We start from the raw sequence: 24370 nt of genomic DNA on the forward strand, positions 1-24370 counted from the left end.
CTCCCCTCTCCTCTCTTCCCGTCCCTCCCCTCTCCTCCCGTCCCTCCCTCCGCTCGATCCGGACCCCGGCACCGGGTGTCATACTTACCCCTCCCCTCCTCTCCCCTCCCCTCTCCTCTCTTCCCGTCCCTCCCCTCTCCTCCCGTCCCTCCCTCCGCTCGATCAGGACCCTGGCACCGGCGTCATACTTACTCCTCCCCATGCCTCCGCAGCAGCTCCTGTGTCTTCCGCTGATGCTCTGTGACGTCTCAGGTCAGAGGGTGCGGTGACGTCTTTACACCGCGCTCTCTCCTGACCGGTCACAGCGCACAGCGTCAACATGCCGGCTACGCTGGAGTCCAGAGAAGCAGCTGAGAAGGGAGGTGAGTATTGGATTTTTTTTTTTTGTATGGGGCCATAGGGGACCTGCATGGGGCACTATGGGGGGATGGATATACAGGGGATATGACTTCCTGCATGGGGCATTATATGGGGGGGAGAGGTGACATCCTACATGGGGCATTATATGGGGGGGAGAGGTGACATCCTACATGGGGCATTATATGGGGGAGAGGTGACATCCTACATGGGGCATTATATGGGGGAGAGGTGACATCCTGCATGGGGCATTATATACGGGGGATGTGACTTCCTGCATGGGGTATTATATACGGGGGATGTGACTTCCTGCATGGGGCATTATATGCGGGGGATGTGACTTCCTGCATGGGGTATTATATACGGGGGATATGACTTCTTGCATGGGGCATTATATGCGGGGGATGTGACTTCCTGCATGGGGTATTATATACGAGGGATGTGACTTCCTGCATGGGGTATTATATACGGGGGATGTGACTTCCTGCATGGGGCATTATATGCGGGGGATGTGACTTCCTGCATGGGGCATTATAAAGGAGGGTCGGGAGACATATGCTAGAATACCCGATGCGTTAGAATCGGGCCACCATCTAGTATATATATATGCAGGCACAACTGACTATGTCCCTGGCTGGAGTGGGGAGGGGGGAGGAAAACCCAGTGGTGTAGGAGCAGATAGGGGTTGGGTTCTGAGCATAGGAAGGAGCTCATTGGATGCAGGTCACCTGGGCTCAGACACGGAGGAGGAGGTATAAAAGGTGGGCACCATCTTAGAATAGTGTTCAGTCTGTGAGGAGAAAGTGAGAGTGGAGGAGAAAGGGAGCAGAGGCTCCGCTGGAGTTCTGCTCCAGGGCCAGGCCCAGGGACACGGGCAGGGCGAGAGGGAGAGAAGAAAAAGGAACAGACCAGAAAGAGAAAGGAACAGAACAGAAAGTGAAGGAACCAAAGAATAGAAATGCTCAGGAACACGAAGGTAGAAGGTATCCTAAGGACCCAGGAGAATACGGGTGACGGGTCAGGCAAGAAAAGGGTACCGAATCCCAAGTTGGTGGAGGTAAATAATCCTCAGCCAAGAACCGGAGGTTGTGATCATTTATTGGTGTGACCCCTCGCTAAACCTACTAGGAAGGCACCACATAGGGCCAGGGAGGCTGGCGCCAAGTTCTCCCAGAGAAGGCCCGAGGCAGCCGGACAGAAGTTTGGTCACTGGTGGGGCACGGCCAGAGGAAGGATAGAAGGGAGTTCTGTGCCTTGCTCCTGAATTGCCTGGGGGTTGACCGAGCCCCTCACCTGGTGAACGCAGCACGGCTTGGGCAGTCACTACCTGTACAGAAGTGGCTTGGAGTATACGAACTGTGAGTAAAAGAACCTGGACTGCAACACGTTGTCTTTGTGTTTCTTACCTCGTCAGCACTAACGGTACTGGGACGCCCTGCACCACAACCCCCACCATCTACGCTCACTACCCTGAGGCTACACTCCTCCCATGGGGAGTTATACTATTCACTGCTGCACCCACAACACCAGCCTCAGCGGTCTGCCCTGCAGCGGCGGTTCACTCTGACCGCAATCCACGGGTGGCGTAGTCGGACATTGCAAAACATATAGAAGACTGCCACTGGTCTGACCACCCTGAGCCACGGGACCAGGTTGCCACTACTACCCCCATCAGCACCGTACACTGGAAGGCCCGGTTCCGAGTACCTCACGGCCCAGGGGGCGAGTCACATGCACATTCAAGCAATTTCCAGGAAAAAAGGGGGGAAGGGTTAGTTGTGAAAAGCTGTTGCACAAAACAGTGGAGAGAATACAAAATACATAAGAAAAAAACAACCAAAAACTAGACATAAGATCTTAGGATTCAGAGGTGAGGATAAAATCAGGCTCCAGCTGGTAAAAATAAAGGTATATGTGTATTATATACACCAAAAATGTACGTGCAAAAAAGCTGATTGCTCGCCACTTTTGGTGGCCCTTGATTGTCAAGGATGTCAGAGACATCTTTCAGACGCGAGTACAATTGATCACTGGAAGGCGGCGAGCTGCACCTTCTCTGAGTCAGCTGTCATATTGACATGTGGCCTGGCTCAGGGAGCGGCCGGTTTCCAGTCCGGGGAGCGGCAAAATGCAGCCACAGGGGAGACACCACGGACTGCCAAATCAGGCACTCCGATGGAGACCCCCTGCCAGCTGCGCTCAGGGCAAATGCCCCACCTGCTCCCCTCTAGATGTGCCTCTGCCTATGGAGACTTGTATTGATCTGTTATTAATAATATGGCAATTTCAAAACTTATGCAGAGAAATTAATTAAAATACGTCTTGTTTTTTTTAACACATTTACTGCCTCTGAGGCTGCTCATTAATGCAAACAACTTGTGGACCTACAGCAGATAAAGCAGCATTTTATCAAAACAATAGCAAGAAGTCCAGTAAGTGATCCAGCATTGGAATCTGGGTTTCTGTCACTAATTTATGCTTCTGTAAAAGAAAAGCTGTCTAACACCCTCTCTGAATACTTTGGGCCCAATGCATACACCTCTTCATAAATCAGGAGCATCTGACTCCAGCACCCCTCCTCAACAAGACCAGCATGAACAACGCTGGTCTCGATGCATCAGGTCCTTTGTGTGATGCAATTTTCAAAATGTTGGAATTGTGTGTGTTTATCTCCCATGTGGGCTGTAGCAGGAAGATAGTTGGGGATGCCAGGGGTAAAGAACCACTCCAACATTTTTTTTCTATTGCATTGCTGGAGTGGTGGTAAGTTCCCTGCCCCTAGGTTTATACTAACCAGCTGCCATTTTCAGCTTTTATCAGCGCCACTCCTTATGGTCTTCAGCAGTTTGTGACCTCCTGGAGTGCTCCAATGTTTGCTGAATGATCCGGAAGTCACAACTTATTGTAAGTGCCATAAAGAGCCCCGCATAGACTTACATTGAGAGCTTGAGACCTTTACCTCTGACTTCTGGGCAGTCAGAATTAGCGAACACAAGACTGTGGAGCAGGACCAGATGTGAGGCGTTACAAGGGAGCTAGGAGGAAGTTAGTTCCTGGTTCTAGCCAGTTAAAGTTGTAATTAGGAAAGTAGAAGGTGACATTCCAGCAGATTATCATACCGATGTGTGTTTGGGAAGGAGAACTGGCAAGTCCCAAAACTACCTGTAGCAAGAGGTGGCAGAAAGAGAGACCAGAGAACAGAAGGCAACCTTGTCTGTTAGTGTGGAAGATAGACTGGCGAATTCAGATTCTGGAATACAGAGTAGGAAGTCTTAAGGAGGAAGCCGTGGTTTAGTGAGAACTAGTGATGAGTGAGCATGCTCGTTACTCAACATTTACGAGCATGCTCGGGTGTTTTCCGTGTATCTTCGGCGTGCTCGGGTGTTATGTTTTAGTCACTCGGTGCTCATGATTTGCGACTGTTTGACAGCTTTAATACATGTGAGGAATGCTTGTTTCTTAGGCATTCCTCACATGTATTAAAGCTGTCAAACACTCGCAAATCATGCACACGGAGTGTCTAAAACATAACACCCGAGCACGCTGAAGATACTCGGCGAGCACCCGACGAGCATGCTCGCCGAAAGGGTTAACAGAATATACTCGCTCATCAGTAGTGAGTACCCTGAGATGGCACAGTGGAATAGAGAAACTGAAGCTGGCATGTAGGCCAGACCTGGGAGCTTTAGTAAATGAATACTGAGCCTGCCAGGCTGGAGCACGGGTATTGCAGGGGAGTAAGCTGAGAGAGTGGAGAGCTAAAGATGGAGGGACCTATTGATGTCTGTTGCATCACTGTAACTTTGCTCACAAGCTATATGCAGCCACTTGAAATCATAAAGCTTAATCTTCGTACTGTGCAGAAGACGTGAATGGCAAATCCAATTCTTGCTACCTACTGTACATGGGTTATATGTATCCATTCAGAGAGCTATTTTGGGTACGACAGTGAAAGCGCCACAATGCTACAGCATACCTCTACTGATGAAGAGGCTCTGTTTTGTTTTGCCCCTTATTCCAAACGAGATTACAGTACATGCAAAGATGGAAGCTCATGACTGCCTACAATTTAGCTTCTCAAAAATGAGACCACCAAATGGATTGCAGAGGGTTCTGTAATTGCATTATAGTAAAACAAATCAATGCAATATTGACTTTCAGGACTGTGAGCCATCTTACCTTCGATGATAGAAACTGACACTGTAAAAAGTTCACAACCGGTGTAAGCTGGACCTGGTCAATAGTTTTCAGATCTGGAATGCAAACATTGAATTATTCAATTTTCTGTCAGCAAGCAGATATTCTAAAAAGTATTGGAAAAAAATATATTTTTACTTGCCATACACAGCAAAATAATTGGATACCCAGGCTTTCTCCTACTGACACTTGTACATATGTGTGTCAGTTCTGATTGTCTTCTACTGTATTTGCTATCCGTGTCTCACATGTTTTAGAAAAAATAAATCTCTTAATTAGTGGAATTTTTGGAGTGCTGCTCTGTTCCTAATTTTTTCCTACTTCTCTTATGGATTTCAGTTAATCATCAGGATGCCTGCACCCATCCAAACTGGATTTTTCTACAATGCTGTTTCCCACTATTTATGTCTTTTTATGCATCAGTTCTGATTACCTGATCTGGTTAACTTGTTTCAGGCTTATGTTTGTACACCACAGCCAATTTCCACTTTATACTTGGCTGCAGTGTAAATCCTGGGGCAAAAACAGATTAAAAAGTTATTCCCCAAAAACACAAGCTATCCCCTATCGTTAGCGATATCCTTAGGGTTTGGCGTAAATGCTTATTGCCAGGGGTCCAACCACTGAATCTCCCAGTTATCCAAAGTTCAAGGCTTTGGAACCCCGAGAATGGGACTCCGCAGCCCTGCTTTGAATGGGATGGGGGTGCGCATACTTAATGGCCGCTCCATTCATTATCTATGGAACTACAGGAGAAATCCGAGAACTATGCTCAGCAGCCCCATTGACAATTAATGGAGCAGCGCCCGATCATGCACACCTCCACTTCTTCATACAGGATAAGCCTGCAGATCCCTGTTCTCAGGTTTCAAAGCCCTGATCTTAGGATCCCTGGAAGTCCCAGGAATTTGGGATAGGGAATAAGTAGTTTTTTGGGGGAATGACCTTTTAACCCTCCTATTGGACATTGCTATTAAACTGTAGTCACTGATCCTTGCTGTCCTGTAACGAAGTAGAGAAGAAAAGCAGCCAAGGAACAAACACAAGAAAGCGTGGGGGAGTATCGCCTAGAGCAGAGGTCCCCAACCGCCGGTCCGCGGACCAGGACCGGGCCGTTGGGGTTTTTCAGCCGGTCCGCGGCGCCGCTGACAGCTAGCTCCGCGGCCCTGCTCCTGGTCAGAGCTCGCTCTGTGTGGATTTATAATGTTTTCTGCCATAGCCGTGACAGCTCGCAGCTCCCGGCAGAGAACATTATGCAGGACGGGGTGGGGCGTCGGGCGGGTCTTAGTGACGCAGCCCTCCACAGCACAGCATGGTACCTGTTGTACGTCACGGGGCGGGTCTTAGTGACGCGGCCCTCCTGCACAGCATGGTGTGTTCCTGACGGGGTGGGGCGGCAGGCTCTCCTCACTGACACGCCCCCGGCAGAACATGTTATGTGGGGCGTGCTGGGGCAGCAGACTGGCTTCAGTGACGCGGCTCCCGGTACCGGTGTTCAGTGTGTAGCGCTGCTAAGCAGCAGCGCTGTATACACTGACGCTCAATGTACAATGCTGCTACTTAGCAGCGCTGTACACCGAGGTCCCGCCAGCATCCTCCCCATACAGCTCCACCCCTCCATAACCCCACCCCCATATGACCAAAGCCCCGCCCCCACCCCTACCGGGCCATGGAAAACTGGTCTTGCTTAAAGCCGGTCCCTGGTGCAAAAAAGGTTGGGGACCTCTGCCTAGAGGTACTGACTCTTACATAAGTTTTACAGTCGACAATAAAATCCTCAAATTACTTTATTCCTCATTATAAACATGCCTTTAATTTTTATTTCATGAGAAATTGTGAAATGTTTACTGAGGAAGGATCGTTAGACATTATTGCAATACATAACTATATATGATAGTGAGCAGGTAATGTGCTTAAGTCAGGAAATAAAAAGCTCTATCTGCCTTCATACAAGGCAGCAGGAAAGTCATTTTGTGTGGGTGCCTGGAAAACTGACAGCGCTAGAAGAAAACACGCATTTCATAAAGAAACTGATCAAGCAAAACAGAGCTGAGTTTGCTGTTTGCCGCAACTCACTGTGACATAAATATACATTTTAGCTGCGAATCGATGCACTGTGAATTACATGTCTGGAATAGTATAGCACATAACTACTAATATACTGTATAACTGGTCAGTGCAACTGAACCTTTTATGTTACGATTTCAACCCCTTTCCTGCCACAGCCGTTTTCCACTTTTGCATTCTCCTTTTCCTCCCTGTGTTAAGGGCTGTAGCTTTTTATTTTCCATCAACAGAGCCCTATATAGGCTTGTTTTTGTACGATTATTGTTTTTTGAGTTTTGCTTTTACAGCGATCATTGTGCATGAAAAATGAGCTGGCAACATGATTCTCCAGGTGACTATGATTACAGTGATTCGAAACTTGTTTTATAAGGAGAGCCTTTCATCAGTATTTTATACCCCAAACTAATGTACTGTATGTAAAGGCCCTTTAATGTCAATTAAATCCTTACCATTCTTGTAGAAATTTGTTTTCGTGTTTTAAAGAAATATATAGTTTACATTTTATGCTAATGAGTTGCAAGGGCATTGGGCGGGCGCTGCACTTACAGCTCTCCTGCCTCTCTCCCTGTTCCCCACCTGCTGCATGCCTCCTGTCTCGGACTGACAGGTCATTCATGTTCCAGCAACCTGACGGTTAGTGACAGGAGGCAGCCAGTGGGTGGGGAACAGGGAGAGAGGCAGGAGAGGTGTAAGTGCAGTGTCCACCCATTGCACCTGCAACTCCTTAGAATATTATTTCAATTACGGATTTCTCAACAGCTTTCTACAAGAACGGTAAGGATTTACTCGGCATTAAACCGCCTCTATTTTTGCCATTAGGTTGGGGCATAAAATACTGACTACAGATTTTTAAATGGTGAAAAAAAACTCAATTTTGTGAAAAAAATCTAATATTGGTTTGTGTAACATAACAGCTTCCTTTTTCCATTGATGAAGCTGTGTGAGGGTTTGATACTTGTGTGGCATTTTTATTAGTGCTAATGTAGGCTACGTGTAATGATTTGATAATTTTTCATTTCATTTTTGGGGGAGGTGTGGAGATGTAAAAATGGCAATTCTAGCATTTTTTTGCGTTAAAACATTTAATTTACAAGTTAAAGGGTTGGCCCAGTATTTAATATGCCCTTTATAAATAATTATTTTTTCAAAATAATCACTTTTGTAATTAGATTTATTATACAACACTCTACACTTCTCCCTATCCTGCAAATCCTTAAATGTGTTTTTTTACTTCACTTCCTGTGACATTATGTTTGAGAGGAGTATCAAACAGGACATCTCAGAAAGCTGGGGCTGCACTCACTTCCCTGCAGCATCCATCATCCCTCCTGGAACAGGATGTCATCAGGGGGCAGCGCTGCAGTTACTTACTACAGTTTCTTACATCGCCATCCTCTCTGAAGATGTCCTGGATCCAAGGTGATAGACTCTGCGGGGTAGGTGAGTGCACTACCAACGCTCTGAGCCTATCTCCGCCACCACAGCTTCTAACTGTAAGAGTACTGAGGATTTCAATGTGAGCGGCGGGAATCAGTAGATGGTCGAAGACCAGACGGGTGATGGTAAGTACCAGAAGGGCTGGAGAGGCAAGTGGTGAGTATAAGGATTTTTAATCCTTTTGATGGCCGTTTACGGTCCAGAAAAATGGCAGCCAGTGGCCACCGTTCTGCTGAATCTGTGCGGAAGCAAATTACAAAAAGTCCGCATTTTGGTGAATGTGTTTTTTTTATAAAATTGAAGTCAGTGTCTGCCTCTAACAGCAGCAATCGGAGCTACAGTTAGGTCCATATATATTTGGACAGAGACAACATTTTTCTAATTTTGGTTCTAGACATTACCACAATGAATTTTAAACAAAACAATTCAGATGCAGTTGAAGTTCAGACTTTCAGCTTTCATTTGAGGGTATCCACATTAAAATTGGATGAAGGGTTTAGGAGTTTCAGCTCCTTAACATGTGCCACCCTGTTTTTAAAGGGACCAAAAGTAATTGGACAGATTAAATAATTGTAAATAAAATGTTCATTTCTAGTACTTGGTTGGAAACCCTTTGTTGGCAATGACTGCCTGAAGTCTTGAACTCATGGACATCACCAGACACTGTGTTTCCTCCTTTTTGATGCTCTGCCAGGCCTTCACTGTGGGCGTTTCAGTTGCTGTTTGTTTGTGGGCCTTTCTGTCTGAAGTTTAGTCTTTAACAAGTGAAATGCATGCTCAATTGGGTTGACATCAGGTGACTGCCTTGACCATTCAAGAATATACCACTTCTTTGCTTTAATAAACTCCTGGGTTGCTTTGGCTTTATGTTTTGGGTCACTGTCCATCTGTAGTATTAAACGACGACCAATCAGTTTGGTTGCATTTGGCTGGATCTGAGCACACAGTATGGCTCTGAATACATCAGAATTCATTTGGCTGCTTCTGTCCTGTGTCACATCATCAATAAACACTAGTGACCCAGTGCCACTGGCAGCCATGCATGCCCAAGCCATCACACTGCCTCCGCCGTGTTTTACAGATGATGTGGTATGCTTTGGATCATGAGCTGTACCACGCCTTCGCGATACTTTTCTCTTTCCATCATTCTGGTAGAGGTTGATCTTGGTTTCATCTGTCCAAATAATGTTCTTCCAGAACTGTGCTGGCTTTTTTAGATGTTTTTGAGCAAAGTCCAGTCTAGCCTTTTTATTCTTGATGCTTATGAGTGGCTCGCACCGTACAGTGAACCCTCTGTATGTACTTTTATGCAGTCTTCTCTTTATGGTAGATTTGGATATTGATACACCTACCTCCTGGAGAGTGTTGTTCACTTGGTTGGCTGTTGTGAAGGGGTTTCTCTTCACCATGAAGATTATTCTGCGATCATCCACCACTGTTGTCTTCCGTGGGCGCCCAGGTCTTTTTGCATTGATGAGTTCACCAGTGCTTGCTTTCTTTCTCAGGATGTACCAAACTGTAGATTTTGCCACTCCTAATATTGTAGCAATTTCTCAGATGGGTTTTTTCTGTTTTTGCAGCTTAAGGATGGCTTGTTTCACCGGCATGGAGAGCTCGTTTGACCGCATGTTTACTTCGAAGCAAAACCTTCCAAATGCAAGCACCAAACCTCAAATCAACTCCAGGCCTTTTATCTGCTTAATTGAGAATGATATAACGAAGGGATTGCCCACACCTGTCCATGAAATAGCCTTGGAGTCAATTGTCCAATTACTTTTGGTCCCTTTAAAAACATGATGGCACATGTTAAGGAGCTGAAACTCCTAAACCCTTCATCCAATTTTAATGTGGATACCCTCAAATGAAAGCTGAAAGTCTGAACTTCAACTGCATCTGAATTGTTTTGTTTAAAATTCATTGTGGTAATGTCTAGAACCAAAATTAGAAAAATGTTGTCTCTGTCCAAATATATATGGACCTAACTGTAGCTGTAATCGCTGCTATTAACCTACTTCACTTAAATGCTGCTGTCAATATCTGACAGTGTCATATAAGTGACACAGGTTGCGATGGATTACCATGGCAGCTGGAGCCTATTTCAGGCCTCGATCGAGTAGCATAAACTGCAATACCATTCACAAGTCTACTAAGGGACTAAAGAAAATAAAGTAAAAAAGTGCTTAAAAAAATATTGTTTCCCAGTTCAAAAATAAAGAAATAAAAATTATTAAAAAATAAACATTTTTGGTATTCATAAGATTTTGATCTATCAGAATGTAGAATGATTTACTTGTGTGGCATACACGTTAAAGGGAAAAAATTTGAATTGTTTCTTTTTAGTCGCCTCACTTTTCCAAAAGAGGTAATATAAAGAAATGAAAATATTAGATGTGCCCCAAAATGATACTAGTAAAAAAGTCAGCTTAACATACAGAAAACAAGCCTGAACACAGGTGCATCAACATAAATATAAAATAAAATTAAAAAGTTACCCCTACCAGAAAATGGCGACATAAACAAAAAGAATTATCCACTAATTGTCACTAAAAATATACAAGTTTCGTATTGCCGCAATCATACATACCTGCTCAGTCATTCTGCCATATTTACAGGACAATAAATACCATAAAAACAAAACCCCAAAGAAACAGTGATGGACTTTTTATAGCATTTCACCCATTTGTTTGTTTCCAGTTTTTTAATACATTATATGGTAATGTGAATTGTATTGTTCAAAAGTCAAACTCTTTATTATTATCACTATACAATAAATGCTTTTCATTTGCCACATTCATATTTATTATGTGATTTTGAAATACCTTAATAATATTCAGTAGGGTGTTGATCTCACCTCTTCCCTACATATACCTTAAGTACTGCATACCTAACCTTGAACCTAGGATCAAGTACTTATTTCAGTGCTTTCTATAATGGCTCAGATGTACACAATACTTGTGCCACCAACAAAGAGGTAAAAAGAAAACCTGAGTACAAAGCAAATCATCAATGCAAGTCACAGGAACACTTTTGCTGAAAATATATAGAATAAGGTGTTGTTCAGGAAGAGACCATGAACAATGGCCTCTGATTGGATTTTCAGACATTTCTCAACCAATATCCTTGAAGTCAGTTCAGTGAAGCATTGATGAAGCACAAGCGTTGTATCACCAATCAGTGCATGTACATAATAATGTAATGCTATTATATACAGTATACAGATACAGTACCCTGCTCATTAAAGAAGCACTCCTCCTCCCATCAAAGGTTTTATCCTCTTAATATATTGCAGTCATCATATTATATAGCACTGTGTATTTACAATTGCTCATTTTGCGTTTTTCCCAGTTAATCCTTCTCTTTTCCATTAGGTCTATGGCATCACATGATTAAATACTGACTAGCTGAATCCTTAAGCTCTATGTAGAAACCGGAAGTCTTTTCTCCCTGCGTGCCTCAACATTATGTCTCCTGCAGACAGCCGTATTTTCGATCCAAGTGCGATCCGACAAAACATCAGGTAGCACTCCAACTAATATTATTCTAATGGGCAGTCTGTCCAAGGATAAAAATCACAGAATGCTTGATTTGCATCCGATTATCGGATCGCACATAGCCAAGCAAGTTAATGGGTCCGTGGAAAACATCAGACTGCACTTTGATGACATCTGAGTGAGGTACGATTTTCATGGACTGACACAATGAAGAAAATGGAGAAATTTTGTTTGCCTATATTCTCCACATCCTAGAAAATCAGATCACACTATGATCAAACTCTGATCAAAAGGCCTGATTCTATTGGATGAGAAAAAGTATGGTGGTGTGACCAAGTCTTAGAACTTAAAATAAGAAAAGTGGAGAGAGGGGAGAGAGCGCAGAATCTAAGTGCATTATCAATATTCGAATATATAGTAAATTAGTGCTGGTTGCACTGACCTTTTTGATGTCATAATAAACTTGTAAATAATTCCACTGGGTGGGTTAATTGTAGGTTCCTCCTGTTCACGGTTTGCAGCGCAATCCTATTGAAACACCTTGAGTGCTTTCACAAGTGCCCAGGATCGTACTGTGTTCTGGGAGCGCATTCCACCTGGAGAATAATTACATATCAAGTCTAAGGCTGCGTGCCCACGTTGCGTATTACAAGCATATATGCTGCGGAATTTCCGCAGCGTAAACGCTTGTAAAACGCATGTATGTCCGCACCCCATGGTCCCCAATGGCATTCCGCAACGTCAATGCCCATGCTGTGGATTTTTCCGCAGCGTATATACTGCGGTCAAAAATCCGCAGCATGTTCATTAATTTTGCGTTTCCGCATGCGGAATCAATGTGCGGATGGTACCCAAGTCTGGATGAGAGGAGACTCTCATCCAGACCTGGGTACCAAAGAACCTGTAAAAAAAAGAATAAAATAAAGTTTATACTTATCTTCTGATGTTTTCCCTCCGTCGCGCTGTTGTGTGAAGGACCTGCCACGTCATTGAGTCATGTGACCCATCACATGACTCAATGATGTCACCGAAGGTCCTGCACACAACAGCGTGAGCCACTCAAGACTCCGGATGGGGCAGAGAATGCATCGGAAGGTGAGTATAAACTTTTTTTTTTATTTTTTACCATTCTGATTCTTTTTTTTTAACTATTACTTGGTCACACTATATAAATCCATGCCGGTTGCATGGATTTATATAGTGTGAACAAGTTGTCAAGCACTTTTCCAAGTGATGCTTAACAATCACTTGGAGAAGTGCTTGATAACCCGCATGCGGAAATGCATGTGAAGACGCTGCAAAGACGCCTCACAAACGCTTCTACCTGGCGGGAAAACCGCATGTAAAATCCGCATGCGATTTTCCCGCCAGGGAGAAGCGTAAAAAATATGCTTCAGTTCCGCAACGTGGGCACATAGCCTTAGAACTACAATTCTACATCACTGCAAAGTCCCTGGCCAGCCAAGCTCAAACTCCTTTTCAACTCCTCACCCAGCAGCTGCTGTGCTCCCCCTTGCTTTTTCTTTCTTCTTTGTTTTTCCCACCCATCATTTGGAGCCAGAACAGTCTCCTGGGCAGTGCCTTCACTGTGTACTATTGTAAAGTGACCGAGAGCTGCAGTCATGACCGAGCTACTGTACAGTTATGCTCTGGCACTTTTCAGGAAAACAGTGTCCCAGCCCTGGTGTGCTGTCAGGTATGGGGTGCATTACACTCACTTGAAGGCTACCTGCCTCTGCTGTCTCCAGGCCCCCATCCTCAGGAGCCACCGCACACAATTCAGGGGACACCAAGTTTATTGCAACAAGCAAATGTTTACTGGTCAGTTCAAGTTCATCAGGGTGTAACATGTGGGATAGGGCACAGCACTTGATATTTGTTACTTTCTTACCACAATGCATCTTCAGCCCTACCACTTGTTCTTCCTGGACTTTCCCTAAGCCCACTGACTCTGCCAGCCTCAGGGATTTCCTGTGCACTTCAGCAGCGCACCCAGGATCCTCCACCTTCTGTCTACATGGGTCCCTATCCATCTTCCACTGTACTCCAGAGGACATAATGTGCCCGGCAGCCCCTATACCAGACCTTGGGCTCTGGACATCCGATCGAGATTCCAGTAGGGCTTCCCACTGCTTTGAACGACTGGCACATGCAGGCCCTAGCAGTCTACGGCATCTGAACTTGACCTTGTCACGGTACTTCCCTATCTGACCCACTAACAGGAAGTGCCCACTCTTCACTAACACTAGTCCCCACCCACTGGACTAGTTCTCTCTATTAACCACATTCTATCCTATAAACTAAACCTATTGTCCTTATCTTATGTGCTATGCTGGTGCTAAGCCACTTAACTATATGAACAGTACTCATACTATCCCAAGTCTAACCTGTGCTTACCCTGCACTATGCACTACTCACATTATACATTAATACTTTATATTCTTTTATGCTGTGTATTACCATCATACAATATAAAACACATTCATCACTATTCACATTTCATATAAAACCACATAACACAGTACACATAGCGCGATTGTTGTCTTCAGGGGTAAGAACACAGCAGAACAGTCCATCACTCTTACACTATGTCAACCTCTAATATCCTATGTTTATGTAGCGCCCCGAGGGTTAGGCCGCTACAGGGGTATTGCACCTCAAACCAGAGGTGTGATATCCCACTCCCGGGTAAGGATAGAGTGTGGACCAGGGCTCGTTTAGCTGCATGCATCACACACACCCCATTTCCGAGGGACAGTTCAACGGTGCTCCCATTAGACAGAAATGCAGGCACGACAGAATCTGTCCCTGGCTGGAGTGGGGAGGGGGGAGGAAAACCCAGTGATGTAGAAGCAGATAGGGGTTGGGTCTCTGGGCATAGGTAGGAACACATTGGTTGCAAGTCACCTGGGCTCATACACAGAGAGGGAGGTATATAAAGTGGGCACCATCTTAGATCAGTAGTCAGTTCAGTCTGAGAGAGGAAGTGACAGAGCAGGGCCTCTGTGGAGCTCTGCTCCGGAGGTGGGCCTAGCCTGTGAGGCCTGAGCCAGCAGAAAAGACAGGAACAGAAAGGAAAGGAAGAAAGGAACAGAACACCAAGAGAGGCCCAGAGACACGAAGGCAGAAGGAACCCCAAAGGCCCAGGAGATTGCGGGTGATGGGTTGGCAGAACAGGGTACCGGATCCCAAGTTGGCGGAGGCGACTAATCCTCAGCCAAGGACCGGCGGTCGCGATCATATCTTGGTGCGACCCCCTCACTACACCTACTAGAAAGGCATACCACATAGGGTCAGGGAGGTGAGCACGAAGCCCTCCCAAGAGAAGGCCCGCGGGAGCTGGACAGACGAAGTGTCACTGGTGGGGCACAGCCAGAGAAAGGAGTAGAAGGGAGTCCTGGGCCACACTCCGGAATTGCCTGGGAGTTGACCGAGTCCCCTGCCTGGTGGACACAGCACGGCTCGGGCAGTCATTGCCCGCGGAATGACTTGGGACATAAAGAACTGTGAGTAAAGAACTTGAACTGCAACCCCACGTCTCTGTGCTTCATTGCCGCACCAGCACTACTAGTGCTGGGACGCCAGCGCACCATCACTCCCATCATCCACATTCTCTGCCCTGGGGCTGCACTCTTCCCGTGGGGAGTCACACTACCTCAGCTGCATACCCCATCAGCCCCAGCGGTCTGCTTTGCAGCGGCGGTCCACACTGACCGCAATCCACGGGTGGCGTAGTCGGACAATTAACCTAAAACCCCAAAAATGCTGCCATTGGCCTGGCCACCCTGAGCCACGGGACCGGGTCACCGCCACGGATACTACAACCCCCAGAAGCCCGGTTCCGGGTGCCCCTCGGCCCAGGGGGCGAGTCATTTACTTTGAGCTAAACCCTGGTATAAAACTTCTTCTCTGAATGTGTTGCAAATTAGTTATTAGGTCCAGTAAGTGCACATATGTATATTTACCTGTACCTTTAATTCAAATAAAAATTTTTAATTAAAATATTTTTGGAAAACAATTACCTTCTCTACAAATCAACCCATTTTATATTTACAAGCATTGTCTTATTGCAGCGCCGGCGTCCTTGCACGCTGCCTCTCTCCCCCGGCAGGGACACCGACTCACTCACCACCGTGATCCCGCCTTCCCTCCTCCTTCTCCTGCTGTTGCTGCCCGGGGTCTGCGCACAGCTGGGCACTGTGTTTATGGCGCAAGCATGTGGTCCCGCCCCCTTAAAGGGACAGCGCGCACCATCCTAAAGTGTCCCCAGCCAATGGCTGGGAGACACTTATTATTTAAGGAACCTCCACTTTAATCAACAAAGGTATCATTTTACTCAGCATAACGACGCCCACCTGACAGTGTATGTGGTTTACTACAATGTGTTTAAAAAAATTTTTCCTGCAGGAACATGTCTGATCATACCACAGCTCCTGGGGAGGAGAGGACACAAAAGAGTATACAGACATTACAGCAGGGGATCACAACTGGTTCTCTCTTTTGAGGTAAAACATTGATTAAAAACAGGCAGGGAAATGTTTTGCCTCACAAAAAGCAGCAGCTCCGATCCCATGCTGTCCTGTCTGTATACTGTCTTTTGCTCCCTCCCCTGCCCAGGAGCTGTGGTATAATCAGACCATGTTCTTGCACGGTCAGACACAGCCATTACACAGTACACAGCAGGGGCACATTTATAAGATTATCTCAGCACAGGAACATTTTTTTTAAACACATCCAATTGTTTAACCCCTTTACGACATAGAGCGTATTAATACGTATCTGTGCCCTGGGCCATATGGACCAGATACGTATTTATACGCCCTATCTTTAATGCGGCACCGCGACCGAAGTCGCGGTGATAGCATTAAAATTCCGGTGCCATCTTACCTTAGGGTAGATGGCGCCGGCATATCGGGGGTGTCGCCGCCCCTTCACGCCAACGATCGCTGTGATTGGCTGTTCAATTCTGAACAGCCAATCGCAGCATTTCTCACTGTTTCCGGAAATCAGATTGCCGGAAACAGTGATGTGCAGCCTAGGATCGGTGCTCCTAAGAGCACCGATCCTAGGCTGTTGCCTAGTAACCCCAGCCCTCTCCCCAAACTGCTAGGATCGGTGCGATCGCCGATCAAATCGATCGCACCGATCACAGCGGGACCGCGCAGTAACAGGGCGGTCACAGGGCGGTGACTGGCTTGAGACCTGCCTGTCACCTCCCCATGACCCCTGTGATGTCATAGATCCCCCAGCCAGCCCCCAGCCAGCCATGATGACAGCGATCGCTCCAATCAGAGTACCTGAACACAGGTGACAGGGCGGTCACAGGGCGGTGACCGGCTTGTGACCTGCCTGTCACCTCCCTGTGACCCCCTGTGGTGCGTACCCAGGCCCCAGCCATCTCTAATTGGTGCGATCGATGTCATCATCGATCGCACCAATCAGAGTACCTGACCGGGAGGTGACCGGGTGGTTACCGGCCTGTGACCTGCCTGTCACCACCCTGTCAGCCCCCTGTGACCGCCCGGCAGATCCTCACACTTGGTGAGGATTTCTACAGAGCAGTCACGTCTGATCTGCGCTGTGCTGGGCCTTGTAGTGCCACAGAATCTTCTGTTACACTACAAGACCTTTCTCCTACCTGCTCCAGTCGCTGCTGCTGCTCCGGCATCCTGCTGCGTTCTCCAGGGTCCTGGATCTCCTGCTCCGGCGTCCTGCTGCTGTCTCCAGGTTGCTGGGTCTCCAGCTTCGGCGTCCTGCTGCTGTCTCCAGGGTCCTGGGTCTCCAGCTCCTTATCCTGCTGCTGCGGATCCTGCTCCAGAGCCTCTTCCAGAACCTGCTGCTGATCCTGCTGAAAGAAGAACAGAGAAGACTTTGGTAAGTCCATCTCTGTTCTCCCCTCATCAACCCCTCTCCCCCCCTCCTTTTACCCCCAATCCTCCCCCCCCCCCCATTTTTTTTTTCTCTTTTTTTTTCAGAAAAAAAAGTTCACACCAAGCACACTGACACACACACACTCTAAATAAAGTACTGACACACACGCACCACATGCGTGAGAAAAAAAAAATGTCCGGCTCATCCCAAACTCGCTATTCAGTGGAGGAGGCATACGCTATTGTTGCCTCCGACACTGAGACTGACAGCGAGGGTGAGGATCCCACATTTCTTTACTTTTCCGACGCCTCATAGTCCTCCTCTTCCTCCTCTTCTTCCTCCTCTTCCTCCTCAGGTGGACTGCCCCGCATTTGTCACAGGAGAGAAGATGTACCAGCGCCCCCCACTACTGATCCCGTATGGACCTTGCCCCCCGAAAATTTTGAGCCACTGATTCCTGATTTCGTGGCGGAATCAGGAATCAAGTTTGACACCACCGGCCTCACAGAAATAGACTTTTTCAAAGTCTTTTTCTCTGAGGATTTTATAAACCTCATGGTGGGCCAAACTAATTTGTATGCTCATCAATTTTTGGAACAAAACCTCTCTTCATCATTTTCTAACTGGTCTCCTGTAGACGCAGAAGAAATGATGAAGTTTTGGGGCCTGGTCCTTCATATGGGGATCCTGAAAAAAACTGAGATTCGGCAATACTGGAGTGTTGACGTTTTGTATAACACTCCAGTGTTCCGAATGGTCATGACCCGGACACGTTTTGAGGCCATCCGAAAGTTCTTGCATTACCAAGATAATGCAAGGTGTCCTGCACACGATGACCCGAACTTTGATCATCTTTTCAAAGTTCGGCCGGTCATCGAGCACTTCAACAACAAGTTTGGTGAAGTGTACGTGCCCCAAAGGGACATCTGCGTGGATGAGTCCTTCATTTCTTTTAAGGGGCGGCTTGGATTCCGGCAGTACCTGCACAGTAAAAGGTCCAGGTATGGGATCAAGCTGTATAAACTTTGTGAGAGTACCTCAGGGTACACTCACAAGTTTAGAGTTTATGAAGGGAAGGACTCCCGGATTGAACCCCCTGAATGCCCCCCTGTTCTGGGAGTGAGTGGGAAAATTGTGTGGGACTTGGTGCACCCACTGCTGGATAAAGGTTATCACCTGTACGTGGATAACTTTTATACAAGTATCCCGCTCTTCAAGTCCCTCTCTGCGCGACATACCGCAGCTTGCGGTACTGTCCGCAAAAATCAGAAAGGCCTCCCAAAGACGCTAATTGGGCAGCTGCTCCGAAGGGGTGAGAGCAGAGCCCAATGTAGCGACCACCTGTTGGTGGTAAAGTACAAGGACAAGAGGGATGTCCTTCTCTTGACCACCATACATGGTGATGGCAGCACCCTCAGCACTGTAAGAGGTTCCACTACACAGGTCGCCAAACCAGACTGTGTAGTGGGGTACAACAAGTACATGGGGGGAGTTGATCTCTCCGATCAAGTCCTCCAGCCGTACAGTGCTTTGAAAAAGGCCAAGGTATGGTATAAGAAGCTGGCCGTGCACATTGTTCAGATGGCAATGCACAACGCTTTCCTTCTGTCAAAATGTGCAGGCCAGACTTCTGCATCGTATCTTCACTTTCAGGAGACAGTTATCAAGGCCCTGATATTTGGCAGTGGTGGCGGAGCGGGCCCCACTACTTCTGGAACTGAAGGACCTCGAATTGTACCGGACCAGCATTTCCCGGGGCAGATCCCTCACAGCGGATAAAAAGGTAAGTCACAAAAGAAGTGCCGAGTGTGTTACCGAAGGGGAATACGCAAGGACACCATTTACCATTGTGACACCTGCCCCGACAAACCTGGCCTCTGCATGAAAGACTGCTTCAAAAGATACCATACTTCCTTGGACTATTGAATTAATTTCTGACGTATGACAACCTGACGAACACTACACAGCTACCACAAATTAATCCGTAAAAATAAAAAAGTGTTTTTTTTTCCACTTTTTCATTTTTACGAATCAATTTGTGAAGCACCTGGGGGTTCCAAGTGCTCACTATGCATCTAGATAGGTGCCTTGGGGGGTCTAGTTTCCAAAATGGGGTCACTTGTGGGGGAGCTCCAATGTTTAGGCACACAGGGGCTCTCCAAACGCGACATGGTGTCTGCTAACAAATTGAATGGAAAATTGGCTCAAATTGTTAGCGGACACCATGTTGTCACCCTGAGGGCCAGATTTGGCTCGCGTGCCAGAGTTTGACATGTGTACTATAGAGCTTGCAAGAGCTGCTCTGAAGCTGGCAGGAACACTGCACCTGGTCAGCTTCAGTGTCCCCGCTCTCCTCTGAAGCTGCAGAAGAAAAGCTTCCTCTACTTGCAGCACTGGAAAGTGCACAGTTTTTCACCAGCTGCTCAGCCATGAACAGTCAATCATCTAGAGTTCACTGCCTCCCGGTAAGCAGGAAGGGGAGCTGTGTGCTCCTGAAAAATGAAGATCGGACAGACCCTTTGAAGGTTGAGATGTTGAAGTCAGATTTGCGCTCCTATGTTGTACAGTACCATATATATTCAGGGCAGTTACTATAGGGGTATGATGTAGCGGTTTCAGTCGCACCAGGACCCTAAAGCCTATGGGAGCCCAAAAGGTTTTTTTGGCCCGTATAAGAGGATAAATACTATTTAGAAATTGTGATATATGGAGAACCTGTTAGAGCTTTTGTATTTTGGCCCAGGAGCTCAAAATGAATCCACTACTTATCTGCCAACTCTTACCTGATCATCTCGTCCTGGAGATTTTCAAATATCTGCAGCACGATCTGTATGAAGATTTATACTGGAAATCTGCATCACATGCAAAAGAAAAAAAAAATATCTGTCAAAAACAACATTGAAAATGCAACTAAAAATGTAAAAACACTGTGTGAATGCAGCTTGACTACAAGACTATAATGTGACAGTCTCATGGCTCATTTTGCATTTTCACTTGTGGGGTATAGATATGTGTAAAATTGCAGGGGGAGTAAAAATGACCGAAGCAAAGAAATTAGGGGGCTAATATGTCATGAATGATAAATGCAAAAATATTCCTTCTCTACCCCCATCAATTAATGTGGATTTAAAAATCTTTCCTCTCTTAGTTATAAAACAAGGGAAACATACGTTGCTCTGGGGCTCGCTCACACTACCGTATTATCGGACAACTGCTATGCAATGTTTTATCGCATAGCAGTCGGACGAATGTTATTCTATTGGGCAGTGCCGATCAGTGATTTTTTTTAACTGACCGAATCTGTGAAAAAAATCGCAGCATGCCACGATTTCACTCTGAAATCAGAAGCCCATTCAAGTCTATGGGTGCAAGGAAATCATGCGCTGCTCTTGGATGACAGTTGAGTGCAGTCTGATTTCCGTGGACTCGCAGAATGGAGAAAGTTTGTTCTCCATCTTTTCCTCACAGTGTGCAATTGTTCTCTCATCCGAGAGAATCGGATCACACGAAGCTGACACTCGGATCAGAGTTTGATCGGAGTGTAACTACCATCGATCCGATTCTCTCGGAGGAGAGAATATACACTCGTGGCCGTAGCGTTAATGACAAAATCAGCTCTGCTTCATCTGACAAGCACAGCATTAACTCATCTTCTCATAAACTGTATATAAGTGCAGCCTTCTAACCACTTACCAAATGGATGTAATTGCCTGCTTTCAAGAAAAGATGCAAAACACCTCTCTCTCTCTTCCCTCCGCAATACTTTAAGGATAAAATCAAATAAAAGTATGCTTCTTCAACTGCCAAAATAAAGTGAGATATTATGAATTTGTCCTTTCTTATTATGTTGTCACAATTTGCAATCTTAGGGCAGTGTGTATATTATATATTGGATATATACTGCATCACAATGTTTCAAGAATGGAGCTGCAAATGGTTATCTGATAAATCCAGCACTGCTACATATATGTAACACCTCTTCTCCATCTCACCAGCATTAATGGACCAAGAAGCAGGAGGAATAATGGGATCAGTGCGTTCTCCTCTCAAGGTAAAAGCATTAACTCTTCTTCTGTTAGGTTCTCCCATCAGATCTCTGGGAGGGATTTACAGGGAGAATAAAGCAGAGTGTCGGACAGAAAGTGGGAATATTCAGACCGCTTCTGTATGGGGAAACTGTTGAATGTAGCAACCAGCACAGGACCAATAGAGGGGCTAGTGCAAGCCCTTTACTGAGCACAGAAGCCAGCATTGTCAGTTACTGGCAGCCCCCTATACCATCAGCTTACTCTGCCTGGATGTTACATAGGGGTTATTATCACATATCCAATATTAGGATTCACAGGTCATAGAACCAACTTAGAGGTTAGGGAGGTCTATTGACCTGTTGTGTGGATTTCCAAGAATTCAGCAAACACAAATCTGTTGCTTTCCTTCTGCAGAACATGAGAATTTCATAGACATGTAAGTATTCATCTGTCTTCATTTTCTTGGCACATTTTCTTATGCAGCAGCTTTACCAGCTACATAGTGCGGAGATGCAGTTTATGTGTTCTGTGCTGATCCGTAATTGCCAGCATGTGTCAGCCTGTCATTATTATATACAGAGAAGTTAATTGCTTCCTGAATGTCTCTCATTGACGGTCACAAATATTCCATTGTATCCTATGAAGATGGCAGTGATTGTATGATACCCGTCAGATGTAACTTGTGTTTTATCCCAGTGATTCATTCATAGCTATTCACTATCTTCTGTCCCTTCTTATTAGTTATTCATAACTCGAAGCTATTCAAGGTAATTTAGTAAATTCATTAGTATGTAATGATAATGTCCACATGTGAAATGAACAGAGAGACAGGATCAGAGTAGACTGGCAGGACTTGTGCACTGGGCATTGGGTGCCAGGGGGATTCGGCTATGGGGTATTTCATTGAATTATTGCGCCAAGTGAAGAAAAGCATATGTATGACTCTGTATACACTATATGTATTATTGTATGGAGATTTCTACATGGCGTACATGTACCGGTGTTTGCCACAAGTATGTGCCCAGGTTGTGTCCTGTATGCCCAGTGGCATCCTGATCCAATAGTAAGTGCAAAGTAAAGAGGAAACCCAATTACAGTTATGAGGAGTGTGAAAAAGGCTGAGAGACATTGATAATAGCAAGGCAATTAATGGATAGGTTTACTTTTCCTCTTCACTTTTCATCTTTCCCGTGTCACCTGGATGTAAATCCTGTTTAAACGAAGACACCAAATTAAAAAGATTGTATTCGTGAGCTACATACAGAACTAATCCTGAATATTTTTATTATCATTATTATTTTAATATTAAGTATTTTTTTAGTACACATCGCATCGATCGGGGGGCAAAGATGTCCATCCTTTATTGAGAGTGGCAGCCTGTGGGTGTTACTATCGGCACGACTTTCGTCCATGCTGCCAATAACTGAAAAATTGCAAGGGGAAATGAAAATGATTGCGCACTTTTATCTGTATAACTAGAAGTACAATTCAAAGTTGCTCAATAGCATTAAATATTTTATGCTGCTGCTCGAATGGTGCATGTCAGGGCTTACAAACATATCCTGGGAACTCTGTATTCCCTTCTTTGGTATTCATGAAGAAGGGTATAAATATATTATAATATTGGTCAGCAATATGTTGTATTGCAGTTTAGGTTCATTCAAGTAGTGGACTGAGGTGCGATACAAGACACTGACTATGGACAAGGGCAGATTTGCTTCTAACTCTGGGCAATCAATATCTATTAGAAATCTATGGTCAGCATTACCCAGTTTTTAGAGGGTACTCCAAGTGGATTGTGGGAGTAATGGACCACTCTCTTCTGACTTAAAGAGGTGTTCTCAAGTTTAAAAGTTATCCCCCATCCATTGGATAGAGGATTAATTTTTAGATTGCATTGGGTCCGACTGCCATGGCCCCCATGATCCCGAAATTCGGAGCTCTTCAGAGTGGAGGTCAATCTTGCGCACTTCCTCTCCAGGTCAGCCGAGTAGTGCGCTTGACAATCTCTGGCACTGCTAATAAGAATGAATGGAGTGGTAGTGTGCATAATCAACCTCTGCTTCATTCAGCCAGGGCTTTTCAGAGGATTGGAGGGGACAGTAGTGGTTAGACTTCCAGTGATCAGAAAATGATCCTCTATCCCATGGATAGGGGATAACTTTTAAACTTAAGAGCACTTCTTTAAAGAGAGCATGTCAGCAGGTTTTTAGACCCCAAACTAACATCATTTATGTAAAGTCCCTGTAATATTGATTGCAGCCATACCTTTGTTTTTTAAGTCCGTGCCTCTGTTTTATAGAAATAAATGGGCAAATTTTGATGAGCCACAAGTGCAGGGGGCATGACCTTGCATTTTCAGCTCTACTGGCTCTCTCCCTCTTTCCCCACCCACCGCCGGCCTCTTGTCAGTGACTGATAGGTCACTCCTTTCTGTGACCTGCTCCTCTGCCCAACATCTTGCCCAATGTCCATCATTCCCAGGTTGCAAGTCAAGCACTTGCAGTTCATTTGCATGAAAATTTACTGATGGCTTTCTATAAAACAGATGCTCAGATTTATAAAACAAAGGCATGGACGTTATCAATATTGCAAGGACTTCACATAAATTATGTTAGCTTTGGAGCTAAAAACCTGCAAACAGGTTCCCTTTAGTGTTTCCTTCAAGTGTGTATCGCCAGTAAAGGAATTAGTCACCATTCCATTGTAATCTTATGTTATGCTAAGTCACTCCCCTTCAATGCATGCATAGTGTCTTTTAAAGCTGAAATACATGTCTAGTGTTAGGCATGCAAGTCAGCTTTGTCGCTGGTCACTTAAGTGTAAACTGCAATACTGCACTGCATCAGTCACCCTGGTTTAAAGGTGTGTCCTGAGACAGTGACTTACACAGCCTGTTAGGTTCTGCAACTCCATTAAATT

General features: G+C 45.5%; 1 protein-coding gene across 2 annotated transcripts in view; it reads left to right on the forward strand.

Moving 5' to 3' along the window:
• The window catches only part of LOC141166648 (prolactin-releasing peptide receptor-like), a 731196-nt gene that overhangs the window by 401076 nt on the left and 305750 nt on the right, over positions 1-24370 (forward strand). Inside the window, exons 2-3 of one of the 2 annotated variants that reach the window (XM_073653548.1) lie at positions 11427-11575; positions 21416-21471. The gene's annotated coding sequence lies outside the window, so the exon portion shown is untranslated. Of the gene's footprint in view, positions 1-11426; positions 11576-21415; positions 21472-21537; positions 21885-24370 lie in introns of those variants that run through there. The other variant, XM_073653547.1, reaches the window with a different exon arrangement.

Source organism: Phyllobates terribilis, unplaced genomic scaffold (assembly GCF_046119375.1).
Source record: "Phyllobates terribilis strain yellow unplaced genomic scaffold, ASM4611937v1 Scaffold_11__3_contigs__length_659146591, whole genome shotgun sequence".
NCBI classification, from domain to species: domain Eukaryota; kingdom Metazoa; phylum Chordata; class Amphibia; order Anura; family Dendrobatidae; genus Phyllobates; species Phyllobates terribilis.